This window comes from Pristiophorus japonicus, chromosome 11, assembly GCF_044704955.1.
Source record: "Pristiophorus japonicus isolate sPriJap1 chromosome 11, sPriJap1.hap1, whole genome shotgun sequence".
Taxonomy (NCBI): domain Eukaryota; kingdom Metazoa; phylum Chordata; class Chondrichthyes; family Pristiophoridae; genus Pristiophorus; species Pristiophorus japonicus.
This window is the reverse complement of record NC_091987.1, coordinates 83720672-83744880: the sequence shown is the minus strand read 5'-3', so window position 1 is coordinate 83744880 and position 24209 is coordinate 83720672. Positions and strand designations below refer to the sequence as shown.

General features: G+C 52.5%; 1 pseudogene; it reads right to left on the bottom strand.

The window, feature by feature from the left end:
* LOC139275547 (NXPE family member 3-like) overlaps positions 1–22074 on the bottom strand; it is a 52832-nt pseudogene extending 30758 nt beyond the window's left edge.
* Between the last annotated feature and the right edge of the window lie 2135 nt (positions 22075–24209).

Here is a 24209-nt window from a genome sequence, read left to right as displayed (position 1 = left end):
TCGGGCAATACTGAAAGGGGAGGTGGCGGCCATTTAAAAACTGACAAATATCATCTGTGCCCCTTAGGCGCTTCGATCGCGGGGACCATGCCGCGATTGGTCAGCTCGCCACTCTGCTTGAGTGCCAGGCTGTTGGCACAGCACCCCCGCTCCCCGCTGGTCCAGGGAGGCCCATTTCTTCACTGCAGAGTTTGCAACTTGGGCCCTTCCCTTTAATGAAAGGAAGAACGCCTCCTATACGGCAGCGCTACACGGCCCAGTGCATAGTGCTGCGGCCTGCTCCCATCCACCTTACTACCAGCCCAGAAATGAAGTGGAGCGCTTTATTTTGTGCTGCACTTACTTTCAGGGGAGGTAAACTGAATTTTGTGAGTCGGGCAGGTCTTCGGCACCTGACGCGAAATGTCCAGCTTCCAGGATGTTACCACCCCCCCAAACGCGGTGCAATGGAATTTCACCCCATTTGTCTCTTAAAAGGAGGGGTCTTGAGACCACCACTTGCTCCCAGTCCTGGGGGCTCCAGTCCCCCTTGGGCTACAGCACGGCATGGAGATGGAGCAGAGACAGCAAAGGGAACAAGCTGCTTGCAGAGAGAAGTGGAGGAGGAAGAGAAGGAGGAGGAAGTGGAAGAAGTGAATGGGAGGAAGCGGAAGAGGAGGAAACGGATGTGGAGGAGGAAGAAGTAGAAGGATGGAGGCAACCCAGACAGCCCCTTTCTGGCCGTGACATCTAGAATCAAATCCACACTCCCCACACACACACTCCCAACACTCCCCACAAACTCTCCACACACACACACTCCCCACACTCTCCACACACTCCCAACACTCTCCACACACACACTCCCCCCACCCACCGCCCCTCACACACTTTCGCCCCACATACTTCCCCCCATCCCGCCCAAACACTTCCCGCCCAACCCCCCCTAACGCACACACTTCTCCCCCACCCCCACACACTGCCCACCTGCCACACACACACACACACCCACATGCACACACATACTCCCCCGCAACACACACACACTCCCCTGCCCCCCCACCACCTCCACACACACTTCCCACCCCAACACACTTCACCCCCCCATTCACAGACACCCCCCCACACCCCCCCCACACACCTCCACGCACCCCTCCCCCACACACCCCTCCCCCACACACAGCCCCCCCCACACGCACACTCCCCCCCCACCACACAGCTCCAACCCCCACACAAACACCCACCACACCCTCCACCCCCCACACACACTCCCCCCTTTACCCACACACACACCCCCACTCCCCACACACACTTCCCCCCCACACTACCCCACCCACAGACACCCCCCTCACACACCCCCATGCACAACTCACCCACACACCCTTCCCCATACACCGCTGACCCACACACCCCTGCCCCGCAACACACACACACACACGTTCCCCCCCCACACACATACACACATCCCCCCCCCCACACACATACACACACCCACCCCCCAAACACACATACACGCACCCACCCCCCAAACACACATACACACACCCACCCCCCAAACACACACACATTCCCACCCACCCCCACACACACACATTCCCACCCCCCCCGCCCACACATACACACATCCCCCCCCCACACACATACACACACCCAACCCCCAAACACACACCAATCCCCCCCGCACACACGCACTCCCCCCCTACACAAATGTACTCCCCCACACGCACACACTCCCCCTCACACGCACACACTCCCCCACACACACACACACTCCCCCACACACACACACACTCCCCCTCACGCACACACTCCCCCTCACACACACGCACTCCCCCTCACACACACACTCCCCCTCACACACACACTCCCCCTCACACGCACGCACTCACCCTCACACACACACTCCCCCTCACACACACACTCCCCCTCACACACACTCACACTCCCCCACACACACACACACCCCCACCCCCACACACGCACTCCCCCCCCCGCACACACACACACACACCCCCGCACACACACACTCCCACCCACCACACACACACACCCCTACACACACCCATCTCACCATTCACCCCAGCCCCCATACACACTTCCCTCCCCCACACACTTCCCCGCGCCACACACACACTCCTCCCACCCCCACACGCACTCCCCCAAACAACCCTCCCACACACACCCCTCCCCCATCACACACACTCACCCCGCCATATACGCACTCTCCCCTCGCACACACACGCATTCCCCCCTCCCACACACACTCCCCCCACCCCACACGCACACACTCCCACCCCAAGCGCACTCTCCCCCTAACACACACACCCTCCCCCACACACACTCCCCTCCCCCATACACCCCTCCCCCCACACACACACCCCTCCCCCATACACACACACCCACACACACTCCCCTCCCCCCTACAACCGCGCACACACACTCCCCCACATCGACATCTCCCCCACACACACTCTCCCCCCACACACACACTCCCCCCCACACATACGCACTCCCCCCCGACACACACTCCCCCCCACACACACACACTCCGCCCCTACACACACACACTTCCCCCCAACACACACACTCCCCCCCCACACACACACACCCCCCAACACACACACTCCCCTGTCCCCCACATCCCCACCCCCACTTCCCGCCCCAACACACTTCACCCCCCCATTCACAGACACCCCCCCACCCCCCCACACACCCCCACGCAGCACTCCCCCACACACCCCTCCTCCACACACACCTCCCCCACACACCCCTCCCCCACACACACACCCCCACTCCCCACACACACTTCCCCCCCCACACTACCCCACCCACAGACACACCCCTCACACACCCCCACGCACAACTCACCCACACACCCCTACCCCACACACCGCTGACCCACACACCCCTGCCCCGCGACACACACACACTCTCCCCCGGCACACACACCCACCCGCCGCACACACATTCCCACCTCCCCCCACACACACACACATTTCCAGCCCCCCCCCACACACACACATCCCCCCCCCCACTCACATATACACACCCACCCCCCCAAACACACACCACTCCCCCCCGCACTCCCCCCTACACACATGCACTCCCCCACACGCACACACTCCCCCTCACACACACGCACTCCCCCTCACACACACACTCCCCCTCACACACACACTCCCCCTCACACACACACACTCCCCACAGACACACACACTCCCCCACACACATATATACTCCCCCACCCCCACACATGCACTCCCCTTCACACATACTCCCCCTCACACACACACTCCCCCTCACACACACACACTCCCCACAGACACACACACTCCCCCACACACATATATACTCCCCCACCCCCACACATGCACTCCCCTTCACACACACTCCCCCTCACACACACACTCCCCCTCACACACACACTCCCCCTCACACACACACACTCCCCACACACACACACACTCCCCCACCCCCACACACGCACTCCCCCTCACACACACTCCCCCTCACACACACTCCCCACACACACACACACACACACCCCCACACACACACACCCACCCACACATACACACACCCCCCCCACACACACACACACCCCCACACACACACACTCCCCCCCACCACACACACACACCCCTACACGCACCCATCTCACCAGACACCCCAGCCCCCACACACACTTCACTCCCCCACACACTTACCCGTGCTGCACACACACTCCTCCCACCCCCACACGCACTCCCCCAAACAACCCTCCCCCACATACACCTCCCCCACACACCACTCCCCCACCACACACACTCACCCCGCCATACACGCACTCTCCCCCCGCACACACACGCATTCCCCTCTCCCACACACACTCCCCCCACCCCACATGCACACACTCCCACCCCACGCACACTCTCCCCCAACACACATACACCCTCCCCCACACACACTCCCCTCCCCCCATACACCCCCCCCCACACAGACTCCCCTCCCCCCATACACACACCCCCACACACACTCCCCTCCCCCCCACAACCCCACACACACTCTCCCCCCACACACACACTCGCCCCCCACACACCCACTCCCCCCCGACACACACACACTCCCCCACCACACACACACACTCTCCCTCCACACACACACTCCCCCCCCACACACACACACTCCCCCGCCACACACACACACTCCCCCCCACACACACACACTCCCCCGCCACACACACACACTCGCCCCCCACACACACACACTCCCCCGCCACACACGCACACTCCCCTCCCCACACACACACACCCCTCCCCCCCACAAACACACACTCTCCCCCAACACACACATACTCCTCCCACACATACACAAAGCACCGCCACACACGCACACTCTTTCCGCCCCCACCACACACACACACACACTCTTCCCCCCTACACAATCCCGCCCCCCCACACACTCCCCCACTCACCCCACACTCTCCACACACACACTCCCCCCCGCCCCCCACGTACACTACCCACCCACCTCCCCCACACACACATACACACACTCACACACTTCCACTCCTACACACACTCCCCCCCTCCACACACACACTACACAACCCCCCAGACACACACCCACCCCACACGCACCCACACAGACACCTCCCCCAAACGCCCCACACCCACACAACCCTCCCCCACACAGCCCACCACCAACACACTCACTCCCCCCAAACACGCACTCCCCCCACAGCCCCCCCCACAAACCCCCCCAACACACACACACCCACAGCCCCCCACACACACACAGTCACACATAGACACCTCCCCCAAACACCCCACCCCAACACACCCCTCCTCCACACAACCCTCCCCCAACACACACGCTCCCTCCCCTCATGCGCATACTCACCCTCCCACACACACTACGCACCCCACACACACACTACCCCCCCACATACACTCCCCCGCAACACACGCACTCCCCCCCCACACAAACTCTGCTCCCCCCCACAAACAACCCCCACAAACAATCCCCTCCCCTCCACGCACACTCCCCCCCCCCACACACACATACAGCCCCCCCACACACACACACTCCCCCCCCACACACACACTACCCCCCCACACACACACTCCCCCCCCACACACACACACACTCCCCCTCCCACGCAAACTCTGCTCCCCCCCCCCGCCACACACACACACATGCCCCAAACACACACTCCCCCCCCGCCACACGCACACACTTCCACTACTCACACACACTCCCCCCGCCTCCCACACACACACGCTACCCACCCCCCCCGACAAACACCCATCCCACACACACACTCACACAGACACCTCCCTCAAACACCCCACGCCCACTCACCCTTCCCCCACACAACCCTCCCCCAACACACACTCGCCCCCCACACACACACACACACACACACTCCCCCTACCACACACACTCCCCCCACCACACACACTCCCCCTACCACACACACTCCCCCCCACCGCACACACTCCCCCCACCACAACCCCCCCCTACCCATACACGCTCTCCCCACACTCTCCCCACCTTCATTCTCCTCTCCTTCATTCTCCTCTCCTTCATTCTCCTCCCCTTCATTCTCCTCTCCCTCTTCTTGACCCAATGGCTGGACAGGCTGAATTTGTTGGCTGTGTGAAATGAGGAAGGCACAAGGGGAGGACTGTGGTGAGGAGAGGGGAGGAAGCTAAAGGTGCACCATGTGCAGCTTGTACATCAGAAGAGATTGTGGGATAAGGGGAAGTACGAGCGAGGTACCTCACATGGGTCTGGAACAAAAAATCTATCCCATTAACTTACCATCTGAGTGAAACGTTTCAGACTTTATGATTTTGCTGCGTTTTAGCTCTCTCCCTCTGTACCACATAAGAGTCCCTGTCTGGGAAACAGGAATTTGACCAATTCCAATGCATCGGGTAATGATGCCCTTCAGACAGCTCTTGGAAATGTTCGAGAGTGGCCGAGGATTACTTACATTTGAAATTTCCTCCCTCATTGTATAATTACTAAATTAACAACCGCTTGCTGCCCACTCAACAGCTACTCATCTCCAAATACTTGCTATGACAAATGCCGGAAGTTTTCCATGTTCAAGTTTTTAAATTGACATTCCAGCTTAGATAGGCCTAGTTCTAGTCTAGGCACAGGCTCGACGGGCTGAATGGCCCCCTCCTGTGCTGTAAGCATTCCATGATTCTATAAAGTGAATCCATCAATCCCATGCTGAAAAGGAGTATGGATCGGAGATAAGGCTACAACACTGTAGTGCCTCATCTCCAACCCATGATCCCTTCAGTTGCACTGGAACATGAGGTTGGTGAATTTATCCTTGTCTCATAATCTGAGCTCGGGATGTGAAGAAAAGTAAAACAAACATATAAATGAGAATGTTCAGTGCCATACCTTTGGAAATAATGTCCTTCTTCTCCTTTTAAGAGTTTCTGCTGATAACCTCCCATTATATGGTTGATACGAGCAGAGCAGGGGAGTTTCTGTGGTTTGTAACAGAACCAGGGCTCCCCAGTCCTGGGATCAGTAAAGTTACAGAGCGGTTCAGTTTGAGGCAAACACAGATCACACACAGTGGTCTCAGAGATATCCCCTGATTTGAAGGTACTTTTAAAATACACTCTCTCTGGCCAATCATCGCGTAGCCTGTCAAGTGCTTGGATCCCTTCACTGGGATGAACCAAGGAAACAGACACTTCAACTTTCCCTGGCCAAGATAAATTAAAATTTATATAATAAAATCCATTTTGATTATCTACAACTGTTCCTGCTGAGCCGGCTTTTAAAGCTGGGGTGTGGATCCGGCCTTGGAGATAGTCACCCCCATATTGCTTTGGGTGTCCTTCAGAATCATTCATACGCAGCATCACTTGTAACTGATCTCCAACATAGAAAGTCTTTCCAGAATTTACAATAACAAAGTGAACATGTGATGGGTCGCTGCTTTTCAGAAAGGGCACAGCAGGCTTGGGTGGTTTTGGGCATTCAATCATTTTCATAAGGATTGTCCCCTCTGACCTTTCTTCAGGGGTGAAGCACTGATTCTGGTAGCCACATTGCAACAGTCGGACCGTCCAAAGAGATGTTGTTTTGTCCTTTGGGTGTTCCATTATGGGATCAGATTTCGGAGCTGGGTAACTCTTCCAATTTGCCTCTGATCCAGAGGTTGAATATTTATTGCCCTGTGGAAAGGAACAACTATTTAAAATTAACATATTCGTACTTCAGGTGCACTTTCTAAATCACACCCACCTCCAGCCAAGAAAGATGCATGGAATTAAAAAGGGGAAACAATTCTTAGAAAGTTGTTCAGGATCTTGCTGGATGGGAACATGTTTGAAAATTGTTGAAGGAAGGAACCGAGGCCTGGAAAAGAGCATTCATTGACTCAATCCCTTTACCTATTGCTTCGATGAGGTTTCCTCTCAGCTGTAGTTGACAGGATTCATGACCATATTTATCACATTTCCCAAGCCTATGATCTCATCCCCTGTCGCTTCTCTCATAGCAACAGGGACTCCTCACCTTCCCCTTCCATCCCACCAGCTTCCCCTATGCCAAATTATTTTCTGTCACTTCTGCCGCCTAAGGACATGACCCCCACCATCAAGTGCTTTGTCCCCTCTGGGATACAGTCGTTCATTCTTCTTCCAATCTATCTTCCAGCTGCCCTTCCCAACCCCGCTCCCTGAAACCTCAGTAGATGTAAGAAGAATTGATTCACCCATTCCCACACATTGTCCAGGGCACCAATTATTACAGTTTACCTGTATGTTGGCAGGTCTCGTACATTGCATTTACTCAGCTAGATTTGGGTAAATCAATTCAATTATCACTTTTTTGAACACCTTTCTGTCCACAAGATTGAGTCATAACTTCCTCTGGCTCATTACTTCCAAATTTCCCCTCCCATTACCACTCTGAAATCTCTGGCATTCTTCCCTGGAATGTTGCAAGCATCAGGAACAGAGGGCAGCCCTCTGCCACAACATGTAGCAACTGCAGACCTGAGCTCCCTTTCTTATTTGCTTCGAGGTTGGGTTACTGGAGAGGCATGAGTGTCTGAGGGAAGATATTTGTGCTCAGTGATTTGTGCTGTTTTTTGGAGCAGGCTGCTTTTTTGGAGCAGGCTGCTTTTTTTCTCCTAAGTTGAAAAACCAGTTTCCCCAATCAATTTGCATCAATGTAACTCAGTTGGTTACCATTTTTTTCGGTCAGTTTTTTTTTCAGTCAAAGGGGTCGTAACCAGCCACCTACGCCAATTCTGGCCATTTAGGGAAGTTTGGCCAGCTGAGAGTTACTCCAGTTGTGCTTAGGCCAGCGTATGTGACCTCTGCAGAAAAACCTTCCGGAGAGTTAAGGAAATCAGCACAGGTAAGGAAATCGCACAGCAGATGCCCGGATACACACTAAAAGAATTGAAAAACACATAGCAGCAACTTACCTCCAACCCCGCCCGAAGGCTGTCCGGGTCCCTGGTTCACAGAGAGAGAGAGAGAGAGAATGTGAATGAATGAATTGGAGAACCGAACCGGGGACCAAGATTGGGACTGGACTGGAAGAATGGGGACCGAGAATGGGAACGGACCGGCAAGCTCCTCGGGCGGGGTTGGAGGTAAGTTGCTGTTGTGTTTTTCAATTCTTTTAATGTGTTGGGAGCTGGCTGTATGCTTCACTTTGCGGCCTCAGCTCGCATTGTGTCCCTGGTTACCATGGTAGCCTGATCTTTTTGGTGCAGATCAAGGCTCCACCTCCAAAACTAAAGGTAGGGTTAGGCCACGCCAAAATGAAGAAATCCAACGGGGAAACTTAGAATATATTTTTTGGCGTACTTAGGCCCCCAAAAATCGGGCGTAACTCTTCAAGTACTCAAAAAAAATGCTTTGGGGAAAATTGAGCCCAATATTACCAGTGTTTACCCATTGTTGGAACATACTTCTAGCCCTGGGGTCTTTATTTCCAGGAGCAGGGAGCCTGCTGTCTGCTCCAAGCATTTTGAGGAAGCTTTTTTACTGCCTTCTTTTGACTTGGGGCTCAAGGTGCCAACATCTGCGGACTGCCTCCTGGTATTTGTGTTGTTGAGTCTTTTTCTCCATGGTCCAGCAGCAGAATCACTGGCTCCTGTAAAACTGGGGGGCAGATTTGAGGACACATGGATGCCAGAGGCCAGCTCACAGGCCATGAGACAGCCAATTCATCTAAAGAAATTGTTCCATTGAGTGGTCCTACAAAGCAGGAGACCCACTGGAACAATACCAAGAAAATGAATGGGCAGTGGTGGAAACAGAGGCACTCACAGTCGTGGGAGGGGAGGGAAAAACCCGAGTCGGGGGACACCCAAAGGTGCACTCCTGCTCCTCCTGGCCCACAAAGCAACTTGCAACAACAATCTCACCATTTTGCCATCCCCTGGCCCTTCTGCTGCTTGGCTCCGTGTTTCCCGGGTGATGTTGACATCCCTGTTACATTGTGAGGGCTGCTCCCGGGCTTCCCCAGGATTTCTGGCTAAAGCACCTGATCAGCCCAGTGCAAGCGACTTGTGCTGAGAGCAGGAAAAGGTTTCCTTGTGGGCTAAAGAGGGGCCTGAACTGCAGAGCAATGTGCAATTGATGCAAGAAGGAATCAATGCCATTTCTAAAATGGCCCTTTGATTTGGGATGAGATCAGTGGCAAGTCAGCAGGCGGATGTTCCATCCCTCTACACTTCTGCAGGCGTAAAGCTGCCACAGAATTTCTTCCCCAATATCGTTAACTGCAGATCAGGAAAGGCATAAGTTCCATTTCCAGTCAGTGCTGAGTTGGCTGGTCTCAGCCAGGCAGCAGTAAGCGTGCTACAATTGGTCTCAGCAGCTGTAGGTCTCCACACCCCCTCCCCAGTCTCCCCAACCTTCCCAGTCTCTACATCCCCTCACCAGTCTCTCTCCTCAACCTTCCCAGTCTCTCTACCCCCTCCCCAGTCTCTCTCCCCAACCTTCCCAGTCTCTCTACCCCCTTCCCAGTCTCTCCCCCCAACCTTCCCAGTCTCTCTTCCCTGTCCCCAGTCTCTCTCCCCAACCTTCCCAGTCTCTACATCCCCCTCACCAGTCTCTCTCCGCAACCTTCCCAGTCTCTCTACCCGCTCCCCAGTCTCTCCCCCCAACCTTCCCAGTTTCTCTACCTCCTCCCCAGTCTCTCTCCCGAACCTTCCCAGTCTCTCTACTATCCCCCCCCACCAGTCTCTCCCCGCAACCTTCCCAGTTTCTCTACACCTCCCCAGTCTCTCCCCTGAACCTTCCCAGTCTCTCTACCCCCACCCCAGTCTCTCCCCCCAACCTTCCCAGTCTCTCTACTATCCCCCCTCCAGTCTCTCCGCGCAACCTTCCCATTCACTCTACCCCCTTCCCAGTCTCCCTCCCCCCTCTCAGTCTCTTTCCCCGCTCCTCAGTCTTTCGCCCCCCCCCTCAGTCTCCCTCCCCCCTCCCCAGTCTCACTCACCTCCCTCCCCAGTCTCACTCAAACCCCTCCCCAGTCTCTCTCACCTCCCTTCCCAGTCTTTCTCCCCGCCTCCACAGTCTCTCTACCCCCTCCCATAGAAACATAGAAACATAGAAAATAGGTGCAGGAGCAGGCCATTCGGCCCTTCTAGCCTGCACCGCCATTCAATGAGTTCATGGCTGAACATGAAACTTCAGTACCCCCTTCCTGCTTTCTCGCCATACCCCTTGATCCCCCAAGTAGTAAGGACTTCATCTAACTCCCTTTTGAATATATTTAGTGAATTGGCCTCAACTACTTTCTGTGGTAGAGAATTCCACAGGTTCACCACTCTCTGGGTGAAGAAGTTTCTCCTCATCTCGGTCCTAAATGGCTTACCCCTTATCCTTAGACTGTGACCCCTGGTTCTGGACTTCACCAACATTGGGAACATTCTTCCTGCATCCAACCTGTCCAAACCCATCAGAATTTTAAACGTTTCTATGAGGTCCCCTCTCACTCTTCTGAACTCCAGTGAATACAAGCCCAGTTGATCCAGTCTTTCTTGATAGGTCAGTCCCACCATCCCGGGAATCAGTCTGGTGAATCTTCGCTGCACTCCCTCAATAGCAAGAACGTCCTTCCTCAAGTTAGGAGACCAAAACTGTACACAATACTCCAGGTGTGGCCTCACCAAGGCCCTATACAACTGTAGCAACACCTCCCTGCCCCTGTACTCAAATCCCCTCGCTATGAAGGCCAACATGCCATTTGCTTTCTTAACCGCCTGCTGTACCTGCATGCCAACCTTCAATGACTGATGTACCATGACACCCAGGTCTCGTTGCACCTTCCCCCTTCCTAATCTGTCACCATTCAGATAATAGTCTGTCTCTCTGTTTTTACTACCAAAGTGGATAACCTCACATTTATCCACATTATACTTCATCTGCCACGCATTTGCCCACTCACCTAACCTATCTAAGTCACTCTGCAGCCTCATAGCATCCTCCTCACAGCTCACACTGCCACCCAACTTAGTGTCATCCGCAAATTTGGAGATACTACATTTAATCCTCTCGTCTAAATCATTAATGTACAATGTAAACAGCTGGGGCCCCAGCACAGAACCTTGCGGTACCCCACTAGTCACTGCCTGCCATTCTGAAAAGTACCCATTTACTCCTACTCTTTGCTTCCTGTCTGACAACCAGTTCTCAATCCACGTCAGCACACTACCCCCAATCCCATGTGCTTTAACTTTGCACATTAATCTCCTGTGTGGGACCTTGTCGAAAGCCTTCTGAAAGTCCAAATATACCACATCAACTGGTTCTCCTTTGTCCACTTTACTGGAAACATCCTCAAAAAATTCCAGAAGATTTGTCAAACATGATCTCCCTTTCACAAATCCATGCTGACTTGGACCTATCATGTCACCATTTTCCAAATGCACTGCTATGACATCCTTAATAATTGTTTCCATCATTTTACCCACTACTGAGGTCAGGCTGACCGGTCTATAATTCCCTGTTTTCTCTCTCCCTCCTTTTTTAAAAAGTGGGGTTACATTGGCTACCCTCCACTCCATAGGAACTGATCCAGAGTCAATGGAATGTTGGAAAATGACTGTCAATGCATCCGCTATTTCCAAGGCCACCTCCTTAAGTACTCTGGGATGCAGTCCATCAGGCCCTGGGGATTTATCGGCCTTCAATCCCATCAATTTCCCCAACACAATTTCCCGACTAATAAAGATTTCCCTCAGTTCCCCCTCCTTACTAGACCCTCTGACCCCTTTTATATCCGGAAGGTTGTTTGTGACCTCCTGAGTGAATACCGAACCAAAGTACTTGTTCAGTTGGTCTGCCATTTCTTTGTTCCCCGTTATGACTTCCCCTGATTCTGACTGCAGGGGACCTACGTTTGTTTTTACTAACCTTTTTCTCTTTACATACCTATAGAAACTTTTGCAATCCGCCTTAATGTTCCCTGCAAGCTTCTTCTCGTACTCCATTTTCCCTGCCCTAATCAAACCCTTTGTCCTCCTCTGCTGAGTTCTAAATTTCTCCCAGTCCCCAGGTTCGCTGCTATTTCTGGCCAATTTGTATGCCACTTCCTTGGCTTTAATACTATCCCTGATTTGCCTAGATAGCCACGGTTGAGCCACCTTCCCTTTTTTATTTTTACGCCAGACAGGAATGTACAATTGTTGTAATTCATCCATGCGGTCTCTAAATGTCTGCCATTGCCCATCCACAGTCAACCCCTTAAGTATCATTCGCAATTCTATTCCCCTCCCCCCAGTCTCCCTCCCCAACCTCCCAAGTCTCTCTCCCCCCCTCCCCAGTCTCCCTCCTCAACCTCCCCAGTCTCTCTCCCCCCCTCCCCAGTCTTCCTCCTCAACCTCCCCAATCTCTCTCCAAACCCCTCCCCAGTCTCCCTCCACAACATTTACAGTCTCTCTACCCAATCCTCAGTCTCTCTCCCCAACCCTAAAAGTGTCTGTACCCCCTCCCAGTCTCTCTCCCCCCTCTCAGTCTCTCTCCCCCTCCCCAGTCTTTCAACCCCCTCCTCAGTCTCTCTGCCCCCTCCCCCATCTCTCTATTCCCTCCCCAGTCTCTCTCCAACCCCCTCCCCAATCTCTTTTCCCCCCCCTCCCCAGTCTCTCTCTTTCCCCCTCCCAGTCTCTCTCTTTACCCCAGTCTCTCTTCCCATCTCTATCTCTAACTGCACCCCCTTCCCAGTCTCTCTCTCTGCCCTGCCCCCAATCTCTCTATCCCTCCCCAGTCTCCCCCTCCCAGTCTCTCACCTTCCCTCCCCAGTCTCTCTCTCTCTCCCTCCCTAGTCTCTCTCTCTCTCTCTCGCTCACCGCCCCCCACTCCCCCCGCCCAAGTCTCTTTCTCTTTCCTCCCCCCAGTCACTCTCTCCCTCCCCCTCCCAGTCTCCCCCCACCCCCAGTCTCCCTTTCTCTCCACCCTCACACCATCTCTCTAACACTCTCACCCTTCCCGAGTCTCTCTCACCCCCCTCTCCAGACCCTCCCACTCTCCCCACTCTCTCGCACGCCCTCTCCCCAGTCTCTAGCTCCCTCTCTCCCCCCAAGTCTCTCTCCCCCCAGTCTCTCTCCCCATCCTTCCCAGTCTCCTCACCAAAGTCGCTCTCTCCCCACCCTCCCCAATTTCTCTGTCCCTCCCCAGTCTCTCTCACCCTCCCTCCCCAATCTCTCTCCGCCCTCCCTCCCCAGTCTCTCTCACCCTCCCTCCTCATTCTCTCCCTCCCCCACTCCCCAGTCTCTCTCTGTTTTGGATCGATAATAATAGACCCAGGTTCGGGATCTGGATGAATGTTAAATAAGCGTCAAGACAAATGAAGTCAAGAATAAAATACCGTTTACTGAGAGAAAAGAAACATAATAATACAGTTTACGAAGAAAAGAGAAGTATGATAAGATGCAACAAAGCTCACAGCCTTCAGCCCGTCGGGAACTCCGCAACGACGGCTGGTCTGGAGTCTTGGGGTTCCCGGCACCGCCCGCGAATCACGGTCCATGGTGAAGTTCAAAGAGCTAGGGGACAGTGCCGCTCCTTTATACTATTAAACAAACATACTATTGAGCAAATCATGGGTGCATGTGGCTTATGGCCAACTCTGAATCTGTAAGGCCCCAGCTGCTCATCCACAAAGCATGAGATCTCGAGGTGCCAGACGTCTCATAACAAGCTTCCCTCTCTCTCTCTCTCTCTATAGCAACAACATTCCACGGGGCATTGGTCAGAGACACACTGTAAATGTCTAAATATCATAATTAACAGTATGTGATTAACCCCATACAATACACTATCTCTCACCCACCCCCTCTGTCTGTGTGTGTGTGTCTCTCTCTCTGTGTCTCTCTCCCCCAGTCTCTCTCTCTCCCTCCCCAATCTCCCTCCCTCCACCCCCCCGAGTCATTCACCTTCCCTCCCTGGTCTCTCAGTCTCAACGCCCAGCCCCCCCACCCCACTATTATTTCTCTCTCCCCCCAGTCTCTCTCTCACCCCCTTCTCCCTAGTATCTTTCCCCCTCTCTCCCCAGTCTCTCTATCCTCTCCCTACCCGGTCTCCCTCCCTCCTCCGTCTCTCTACCCCCTCCCTCCCCAGTCTCTCTCCCACTCCCCATTCTCTCTCTCTTCCCGATTCCCCATTCTCTCTCTCTCTCTGCCCCTCCACAGTCTCCCCCTTCAAGTCTCTCACGTTCCCGCCCCAGTCAGTGTCTCTCTCTCTCTCTCTCTCTCTCATCCCCAGTCTCTCACTCTCTCTCTCCTCAGTCTCTCTCCCACCAGTCTCTTGCTATCCCTCTCTCCCCCATTCCCCAGTCTCTCTCCGCCACTCCCCAGTCTATCTCTCCCCGACCTCAGTCTCTGTCCTCCCCACCATAGTGTCTCTCCTCGCCTCCCTTCTCAGTCTCTCGCCACTCACTCCCAGTCTCTCCTTCCCCACACCCAGTCTCTCTAACGCTCTCACCCCTCCCGAGACTCTCTCACCCCCCCCTCTCCAGTCTCTCCCACTCTCCCCAGTCTACCCCCCGCCAAGACTTTCTCCCCACAGTCTCTCTCCCCATCCCTCCCAGTCGCTCTGCCACCACTGGCTCCCCCTCCCCAGTCTCTCCCCCTCCCTCCCCAGTCTCTCTCACCCTCTCCCCAGTCCCTCTATCCCCCACCCCCAGTCTCTCACCCTCCCCAGTCTCTTACCCCTCCCCCAATCTCTTTCCACCATTCCACAGTCTATCTCTCCCCCAGCCCAGACTCTCTCCCCTCAACCACAGTCTCTCTCCTCCCCTCCCAGTCTGCCCTCCTCAGTCTCTCTCTAATTCTCTGCCCTCCCCAGTCTCTCTCACCCCGCTCTCCAGTCTCTCTCTCCCACTCTCCCCAGTCTCTCTCTTTCCCCCTCCCCAGTCACTCTCTCTTCCCCCCTCTCCAGTGTCTCTCTCTCTCTCTCTCTCTCTCTCTCCCTGCCCGGTCACTCTCTCTCACCTCGACTCCCCCAGTCTCTCCTCTCCCCTCTCCCCCCACCCCGCTGCAGACTCTCTCTCTCTCTCTCTCTCCTCAAGTCTCCCTCTCTCTCCCCTCCCTCCAGTCTCTCCCCCCCCAGTTTCTCAATCCCCAGTCTCTCTCTCTCCCGCTCTCCCCTCAGTCTCTCTCCCCCACAATCTCTCTCCCCAACACCCCCAGTCTCTCCCCTACGCAGTCTCTCCCCAACCCCAGTCTCTCTACCCCCAACCACAGTCTCTCACCCATCTCCCTCCCCAATCTCTCTCACCCTTTCCCTCCCCAGTCTCCCTCCCTCCTCCCTCCCCAGTCTCTCTCTCTCTCTTTCTCCCCATCCCCCAGACTCTCTCTCTCTCTCCCTCCCTCCCAGTCTCTCCCCCGCCCCCGCCAAGTCTCTCAACCCCCAGTGTCTCTCTGTCTCCCGCTCTCCCCCCAGTCTCTCTCCCCATCCTCCCCAATCTCTCTCCCCCACACTCTCCTCCTCCCTCATCGCTCCCTCCTCCCCAGTTTCTCACATCCGCAACCCCAGTCTCTCACCCCCTCCACCACAGTCTCTCTCCTCCCCTCCCGTCCACGTCTCTCTCCCCCCTCCAAGATTCTTCCCAGTCTCTCTTTCCCCCCTCCCAGTATCTCTCCATCCCCTCCCAATCACACTTTCCTCCCTCAGTCTCTCTTTCTCTCCACCCCCAGCCCGTCTCTCTCTCCCCTCCCAGTCTTTCTCGCCTCCTCTCCCCATCTCTCTCTCCCCCTACTTTCCCAGACTCACTCTTCCCCCCCTCCCCAGTCTCTCTCTGCATCTCTTCCCCACTCCCCAGTCTCTCCCTCACCCATTCCCCATTCTCTCTCCCCAACTCTTTCTCTCTCCCCAACTCTTTCTCTTTCTCTCTTTGCCCCGTCCCCAGTCCTTCTCTCTCTTTCTCCCCCTACCCCAGTCTCACCTCCCAGTCCCCTCCCCCTCACTCCCCAGTCACTCTCTCTCTCACTCCTAGTCTCTCTCTCACACCCCCCACTCCCCCAGTCTCTCTCTCTCTCTCTCTCTCTCACTCCCAGTCTCTCTCTCACACCCCCCACTCCCCCAGTCTCTCTCTCTCTCTCTCTCTCTCTCTCACTCCCAGTCTCTCTCTCACACCCCCCACTCCCCCAGTCTCTCTCTCTCTCTCTCCCACCACAGATTCTCTCTCTCCCCCCTCAAGTCTCTCTCTCCCCTCTCCCAGTCTATCTCTCTCCCTCTCTCCCCTTCTCCCCTCAGTCTCCCTCACCATCCCCCCCAATCCCTCCCCCCCCTCCCCATCACAATCTCTCACACCCTCCTTCCTCAAACTCACTCCCCCTCCCTCCCCAATCTCTTTCTCCCCCTCACTCCCAGTCTCTCTACCCACTCCCTCCCCAGTCTCCCTACTCAATCTCTCTCACCACTCTCTCTCTCTCTCTCTCTCTCCCCAGTCTCTCTCCCCACTCTCCCCAGTTTCTCTGTCTCTCCCCAGTCTCTTTCTCACTCTCCCCAGTCTCTCTCTCACTCTCCCCAGTCTCTCTCTCACTCTCCCCAGTCTCCCTCTCTCACTCCCCAGTCTCTCTCTCCCACTCCCCAGTCTCTCTCTCGCACTCCCCAGTCTCTCTCTCACTCTTCCCAGTCTCTCTCTCGCACTCCCCAGTCTCTCTCTCACTCTCCCCAGTCTTTCTCTCACTCTCCCCAGTTTCTCTCTCTCACTCCCCAGTCTCTCTCTCTCCAGTCTCTCTCCAGTCACTTTCTCTCCCCCTCCCCAGTCTCTCTCTCTCCCTGTCTCTTCCCCCCCACCCCACGTCTCACTCTCTCTCTCTCTTTGCTCCCCCCGTCTCTCTCTCTCTCTTCCAGCCCCTCCCCACAGTCTCTCGCTCTCTTTCTTTCCGCCCACCCGCGTCTCTCTCTCTCCCCATCAACCCCCCCCCCAACCCCCCACTGGTCTCTCTGTCTCTCTCCCTCCACCCCCCTCAAGGTCTCTCTCTCTCTTGCTCTCCCCCTCTCCTCCTGTCTTTCTCTCGCTCTCTCTCTCTCTCCCCACCCCCCACTGGTCTCTCTCTCTCTCTCCCTCCACCCCCCTCAAGGTCCTTCTCTCTCTTGCTCTCCCCCTCTCCTCCTCTTTCTCTCGCTCTCTCTCTCTCTTCTCCCCACCCCCCACTGGTCTCTCTCTCTCTCTCCCTCCACCCCCCTCAAGGTCCTTCTCTCTCTTGCTCTCCCCCTCTCCTCCTGTCTTTCTCTCGCTCTCTCTCTCTCTTCTCCCCACCCCCCTGTCTCTCTCTTCACTCCCTTTCTCTCTCTCTCTTCCCCCACCCCTCTCTCTCCACCATCCCCCACCCCCACGTCTAACTCCCTCTCTCTCTCTCTCTCTCTCTCTCTCGCAGCACCCCCCCCCCCACCCCACCCCCGTCTTTCTGTCTCTTCCCCCCACCCCCCCCGTCTCTTTGTTTCTCCCTCCATTCTCATTTTTTTGTCGGTCGGTCGGTCTTTCTCTCTCTCTCTCCCCCACCTCCCATCTTGTTCTCTCCTTCTCTATCTTCCCCGTCTCTCTCTCTCGCTTTCCTCCCCATCTCTCTCTCTCTCTCTTCCCCCCCCCATCCCTCTCTCTCTCTCTTTGCTCCCCATCTCTCTCTCTTCCTTCCCCCATCTCTCTCTCTCTCGCTCCCATCTCTCTCTCTTCCTTCCCCCGTCACTCTCTCGCTCCCGTCTCTCTATATCTTCCCCCATCTCTCTCTGCACTTTCTCCCCATCTCTTTCTCTCTCTCTCTCCTTCCCCCATCTATCTCTCTCTCTCTCTCCCTCTCTCTCTCTTGCTTTCCAACCCCCATCTCTCTCTCTCTCTTCCCCCCATCTCTCTCTTTCTCTCTCTCTCTCAATCCCCAGTCTCTATCTCTCTCTCTCTCACTCAATCTCACTCCCCAATCTCTCTCTCTCTTTCTCTCTCTCTCTCTCACTCTCACTCCCCAGTCTTTCTCTCGCTCTCTCTCTCTCTCTCTCGCGCTCTCTCTATCCACAGTCTCTCTCTCTGTATCTCTCTCTCTGTGATATGTTCACAGAGCACAGCACACCCAGCTTCTAACATGGCAGACAGCTCTCTCGGAAGCCACCGGAACCTGCCTGGTTCTGTTTATTATTAACTCTGTAGTTGCAGTCCACAATACGTCCACATCCACAATGTGGAGCTACAAACATTACAAGCTCACAGACATTACACTTCTCCCTCCTTAATGAAGAAGTTATTATAACAACATCATACATAACTTGCATGTTTATACATAACACAGGATATAGACTTTTTTTTCATATTTACAAATTTAACTTAAACACTTGTTTTCTGTTTTTCTGTTTCGAAGAGGATATCTTAGCTCTCGAACAGAACCTTCCAGACATGGTGTCGAATCTAAACTCATTTGAGACTCATCCTGAGGAATGTTTTCCTCCACGGAATTTCCTTGATTTTCATTTGAACTCACTCTAACTTCAGACTCTTTGTTTTCCTGACTCGGACTCAGACTTACATTCTGATTTTCACTTGGATTTATTTCCAGTACATTAGATGTAGAATATGCTACTGGTATATCAAAACTATCTGATGAGTCAGAAATAATTGAATCATTCCCACCTTCAACTCCTTCCATGTCTGTAGGTAAAATATGATCAATATGAACAAACCTAACCTGTCCATTATCAAACATCTTGACCAAATATGTGCGAGGACCACATGTCTTCACCACTCTTCCTAGTAACCACTTTAACCATTTATGGTGATGGTTCTTTACTCTCACCTTCTGGTTTAATTTCACACTTTTCTCTTTTACTCTACCTCTAGCATGATTCTCGTTCTGTCTTAATTGTATCTCTTCTACAGACTGTGCCAAATTTGGTTTTAACAACGAGAATCTGGTTTGTGGCTGTCGTTTGAGAAACCACTCTGCTGGTGTTCTATCAGTAGTTGTATGAGGAATATTACAATATGTAATTAGAAAATTAGCCAATTTATGATCCAATGATAACTTTCATTTCCTTGGATTTGGATCTAACATTTGTTTTATGAGGGCACATTTTACAATTTGTGCAGTGTACTCTGCTGCACCATTTGAAGCAGGATGGTACAATGGAACCTTGGTATGTTTCACACCATTTTTGCTCATGAACTGTGCAAATTCTTCTGAACGAAATTGTGGTCCATTATCCAAAACAATTTCTTCTGGGAGGCCAAATGAAGAAAATAAACTTCGCAAAATGTCTAATGTTTTACTTGTTGTTATTTTCCACATTGGAAACACCTCAACCCACTTTGAATGGCTATCAATCACAATGAACAATTGTTGTCCTTCTAACTCAGCAAAATCAATATGTAGCCTTTGCCACACCCTGAGAGGCCATTTCCATGACTGTAATGGTACTGATTGATGAAGGTTGTTTGCTTACCGATTGACATGTCGTACACTGACTCACGATGTACTCTATATCTTTATCAAGACCTGGCCACCATAAGTAACTGCGTGCAAACTCTTGGTCAAGCACATTCCTAGGTGCTGGTCATAAAGGTCTCCTAATAATTTGGACCTGAATTTATTTGGTATAACCAATCTTGCACCCCACATGATACAATCTTTATTGACTGATAATTCATTCCTACAAATGAAGAATGGATGAATATCCTTGTCTGTTACATGGTTTGGCCATCCATTTGCAACACAATCATAAACCATTGACATCACTGGGTCACGTTTGGTTGCTCTACCAATCTCTTCAGCTATGACTGGCAGTTCATCAATGTATGAAAAATAGAACACTTCTTCCCTATCGGGTGTAACTTGTGATGGGGAAGGCAATCTAGACATTGCATCAGCATTACTGTGATCAGGTGATTGTCTGTACTCAATGTCATATGTATATGCTGACAAAATCAAAGCCCATCTCTGCATTCGGGCTGCAGCTAATGTTGCAACTGGAGATTTTGGATGGCAGATTGCTGTTAGGAGCTTATGGTCCATAACGATGGTAAACTTACAACCATATAAGTATTTGTGAAACTTCTTAACCCCAAAAATTAATGTCTAAGCTTCCCTTTCAATTTGCGCATAATTACTCTCACTGGCACTGAGAGTGCGTGAAGCAAAAGCAATTGGTCTCTCCTCCCCATTACGTAATACATGAGAGATTACTGCCCCAACTCCATACGGAGAGGCATCACATGCTAGCTTGATCTCCTTAGATATGTCATAGTGAACTAACATGGTGCTCTCTACCAATTTGCTTTTACTCTCCTTAAATGCTGTATCGCATTCTTTTGACCACTTCCAATGGACCTGTTTTTTCCATAGTTCACTCAGTGGATGTAATACTGTAGCCAAATTTGGTAGGAACTTACCATAATTGTTCAAAAGACCCAAGAATAAACGAAGTTCAGTGACATTCCTGGGAGTGGGTGCATTTCTGATTGCATCCAGCTTTCCCATGGTTGGATGTAAACCATCTTTGTCTATTCTGTACCCTAAGTACTCCACTGAGTTTTTAAATAACTCACACTTACAAGTAGACATTTGTACTCTGTGCTCCTCCAGCCGTTTGAGGACTTCATTCAATATGTTATTATGAATTTGCCTATTTGGTGCTGAAATTAGTATGTCATCCAAATAACATACTACCCCTTCAATACCTTGCAAAATCTGGCTCATCACCCCTTGGAATATGGCAGGGGTGGAAGACACTCCAAACGGTAGCCTATTAAATTGATATCGGCCTAGATGAGGATTTATAGTCAAGCATGACTTGGACTCCTCATCCAGTTCAAGCCGAAAGAAGGCATTCGTAAGTTCCAGTTTTGAGAAAATCTGACCACCTGTCAGTGTTGTGAACAAATCTTCTATATTTGGCAATGTATTGGGGACATTACCCTCTAGAATCATTTATAATCACCACACAATCTTACCTTACCGTCGGACTTAGGTACAACAACAATGGGTGTAGCCCAATTACATTGATCTATCTTACAAATAATGTTCTCAGTCTCTGGTCTTTTGGGTTCTTGTTCAACTTTCTCCTTGAGTGCATATGGTACGGAACGTGGCTTGTAGTAAACTGATCTAGCGTCCTTCTGTATCCTGACACTCGCCTTGAAGCCTTGGACCAGACAGCACGTTTCGCAGAACACCTTTGGATACTTCTTGATAACCTCATCCGTTGATAAAAATCTTGCTTCCACACGGAAAATCTCACTCCAATCCAGCTTCAGTGATCTCAAACAATTTCTTCCTAGTAAGGCAGGCTTGTCTCCTTTCACTACTATTAGAGGCAAGTTCTGAAATTGATCCTTGTATTTCACCGGTATGGTGATACGACCTACCACAGAAATTTTCTCTCCCGAATAGCCTCACAGCTCGATCTTGGATTTCTCCAATGGGAAATCACGCAATTTGTCGAGATATAGCGACTCCGATGCTACACTCACGGATGCACCCGTGTCAATTTCCATTGGTATTTTGAATCCCGCAACATCCATGTGGATTTTGATACCTTCCAAATCGCTGTCTGTTAACCTCGTGCTCCTGATGACGTGTAACTCCAGCATCTTCTCGTCCTGTCGTTGTTTTCCCATGCTACGTAGTCTCTGGGGATTTCTACTCATAGCTTTAAAAGCTGGTTTACCCTTCAGTCGGCATGCCTTCGCAAGATGCCCAGTCTTTCTGCAGAAGAAACACTCTGCCTTCACATATGGACAACTTTGAGCAATGTATTGTCCCAGGCACCTATAGCACGACTTTGGCGCTCTGTTAGAATTTCCAATTTCTGAGACTTTGGGCCCCCACCGCTGTTTACTTTGAATCTGCAGGCGATTTACCTCGGTTGACTGACGACCGTAATTATTACTTAATTCTCGGGAATATTGATCGGCCATGCCCATCAACCTCGCTGTCTAACAATCTCAAAAGTCAAGTCATCCGTCGTCAATAACTTTCTTCTGATCGCATCATTTTTCACCCCACAAACAAAACGATCCCGCAATGCTCGGTTTTGAATGTTTCCGAAATTACAGTGAATGGATAGCTTTTTTAATGTAATCACTGATACAACCATCAGACTTTTGATTCCGTATCCCGAAACGATAGCTTTCAGCAATTTCTAACAGTTTGGGGTTATAGTGCTGCTCCAGCTTTGTTAAAATCTCTTTAAGCATTGTTTCCTTTGGCTCGTCGGACACAAGCAGATTTGCAAGGGTTTCAAACAATTCAGGTCCAGCTGCAGATAAGAAAATAGCTCGCTTCCATTCCAATATCGCCTGATTCTGGACTGCATTCGCTGGAACTTCGATTATGTTATTTGCAGTGAAATATATTTCTAGCCGATCCACATACGCTTGAAAACGTTCCCGGTCGTGTCTATATTCACCCAAATGTCCCATTACACCTGCGGGTGCTGCCATTTTAATTTCTAGCTGTTCACACAATGTGCTGTATTTTACCTCGGATTTTGTAGCTTTTTCCAAAGACAGAAGCTTCCAAAGTCTCTCTGTCGGCTGGCTGAATCCTTCACCGACAAAATTTCAGCTTGAAATCATCCGAAAAATCCCACCTCGCCGCCAAATGTGATATGTTCACAGAGCACAGCACACACAGCTTCTAACATGGCAGACAGCTCTCTCGGAAGCCACCGGACACTCTCGAACTCCCCAGTCTCTCTCTCTCTCTCACTCTCACACCCAGTCTCTCTCTCACTCTCACTCGCACTCTCACTCACACTTTCACTCTCTCACTCCTCAGTCTCTCACTCTCACTCACATTCTCACCCTCACTCACTCCCCAGTCTCTATCTCACTCTCGCTCTCATACTCTCGCTTTCACTCTCTTGCTCTCACACTCTCTCTCTCTCTCACGCTCTCTCTCTCACTTGCTCTCACACTCTCTCTCTCGCTCTCACACTCTCTGGCTCTCACTCTTTCTCGCTCTCACACTCTCACATTCTCTCTCACACTCTCTCTCACACTCCGAGTCTCTCTCATTCTCTCTCACTCCCCAGTCTCTCTCTCACTCCCCAGTCTCTCTTCCACTCTCTCACTCCCCAGCCTCTTTCTTCCACTCTCTCACTCCCCAGTCTCTCTCTCTCACTATCTCTCTCTCTCCCTCCACCCCCTACAGCTCTGTCTCTCGCTTTCCCCCTCTGCTCCCATCTTTCTCTCTCTCTCTCTTTCTCTCTCTCTCTCTCTCCTCCTCTCTTTCACTCACTCTTCATCCCCTTTCTCTCTCTCTTTCTCTTCCCCCACCCCTCTCTCTCCACCATCCCTCACGCCCACATCTCACTCTCTCCCTCTTTACCCTTTCCCCATCTCTCTCTCTCTCTCTCTCTCTCAAAGCCACCCCACCGCCCCCCACACCCCCCAGCCTCCGGTCTTTCTTTCTCCCTCCGGTCTCATGTCTCATTCTTTTGTCGGTCGGTCAGTCTTTCTCTCTCTCTCTCTCCCCCTGTCTCGTTCTCTCTCTCTCTCTCTATCCTCCCCCATCTCGCTCTCTCTCTTTCCTCCCCATCTCTCTCTCTTCCTTCCCCCGTCTCTCTCTCGCTCCCGTCTCTCTCTGTATCTTTCCCATCTCCACCCATCTCTCTCTCCCTCTATCTCTCTCTCTTCCCCCCCATTTCTCTCTCTCTCTCTCAATCCCCAGTCTCTCTCTCTCTCTCTCACTCTCACTCCCCAGTCTCTCTCCTTATCTCACTCACCTCTCTCTCTCTCTTTCTCTTTCT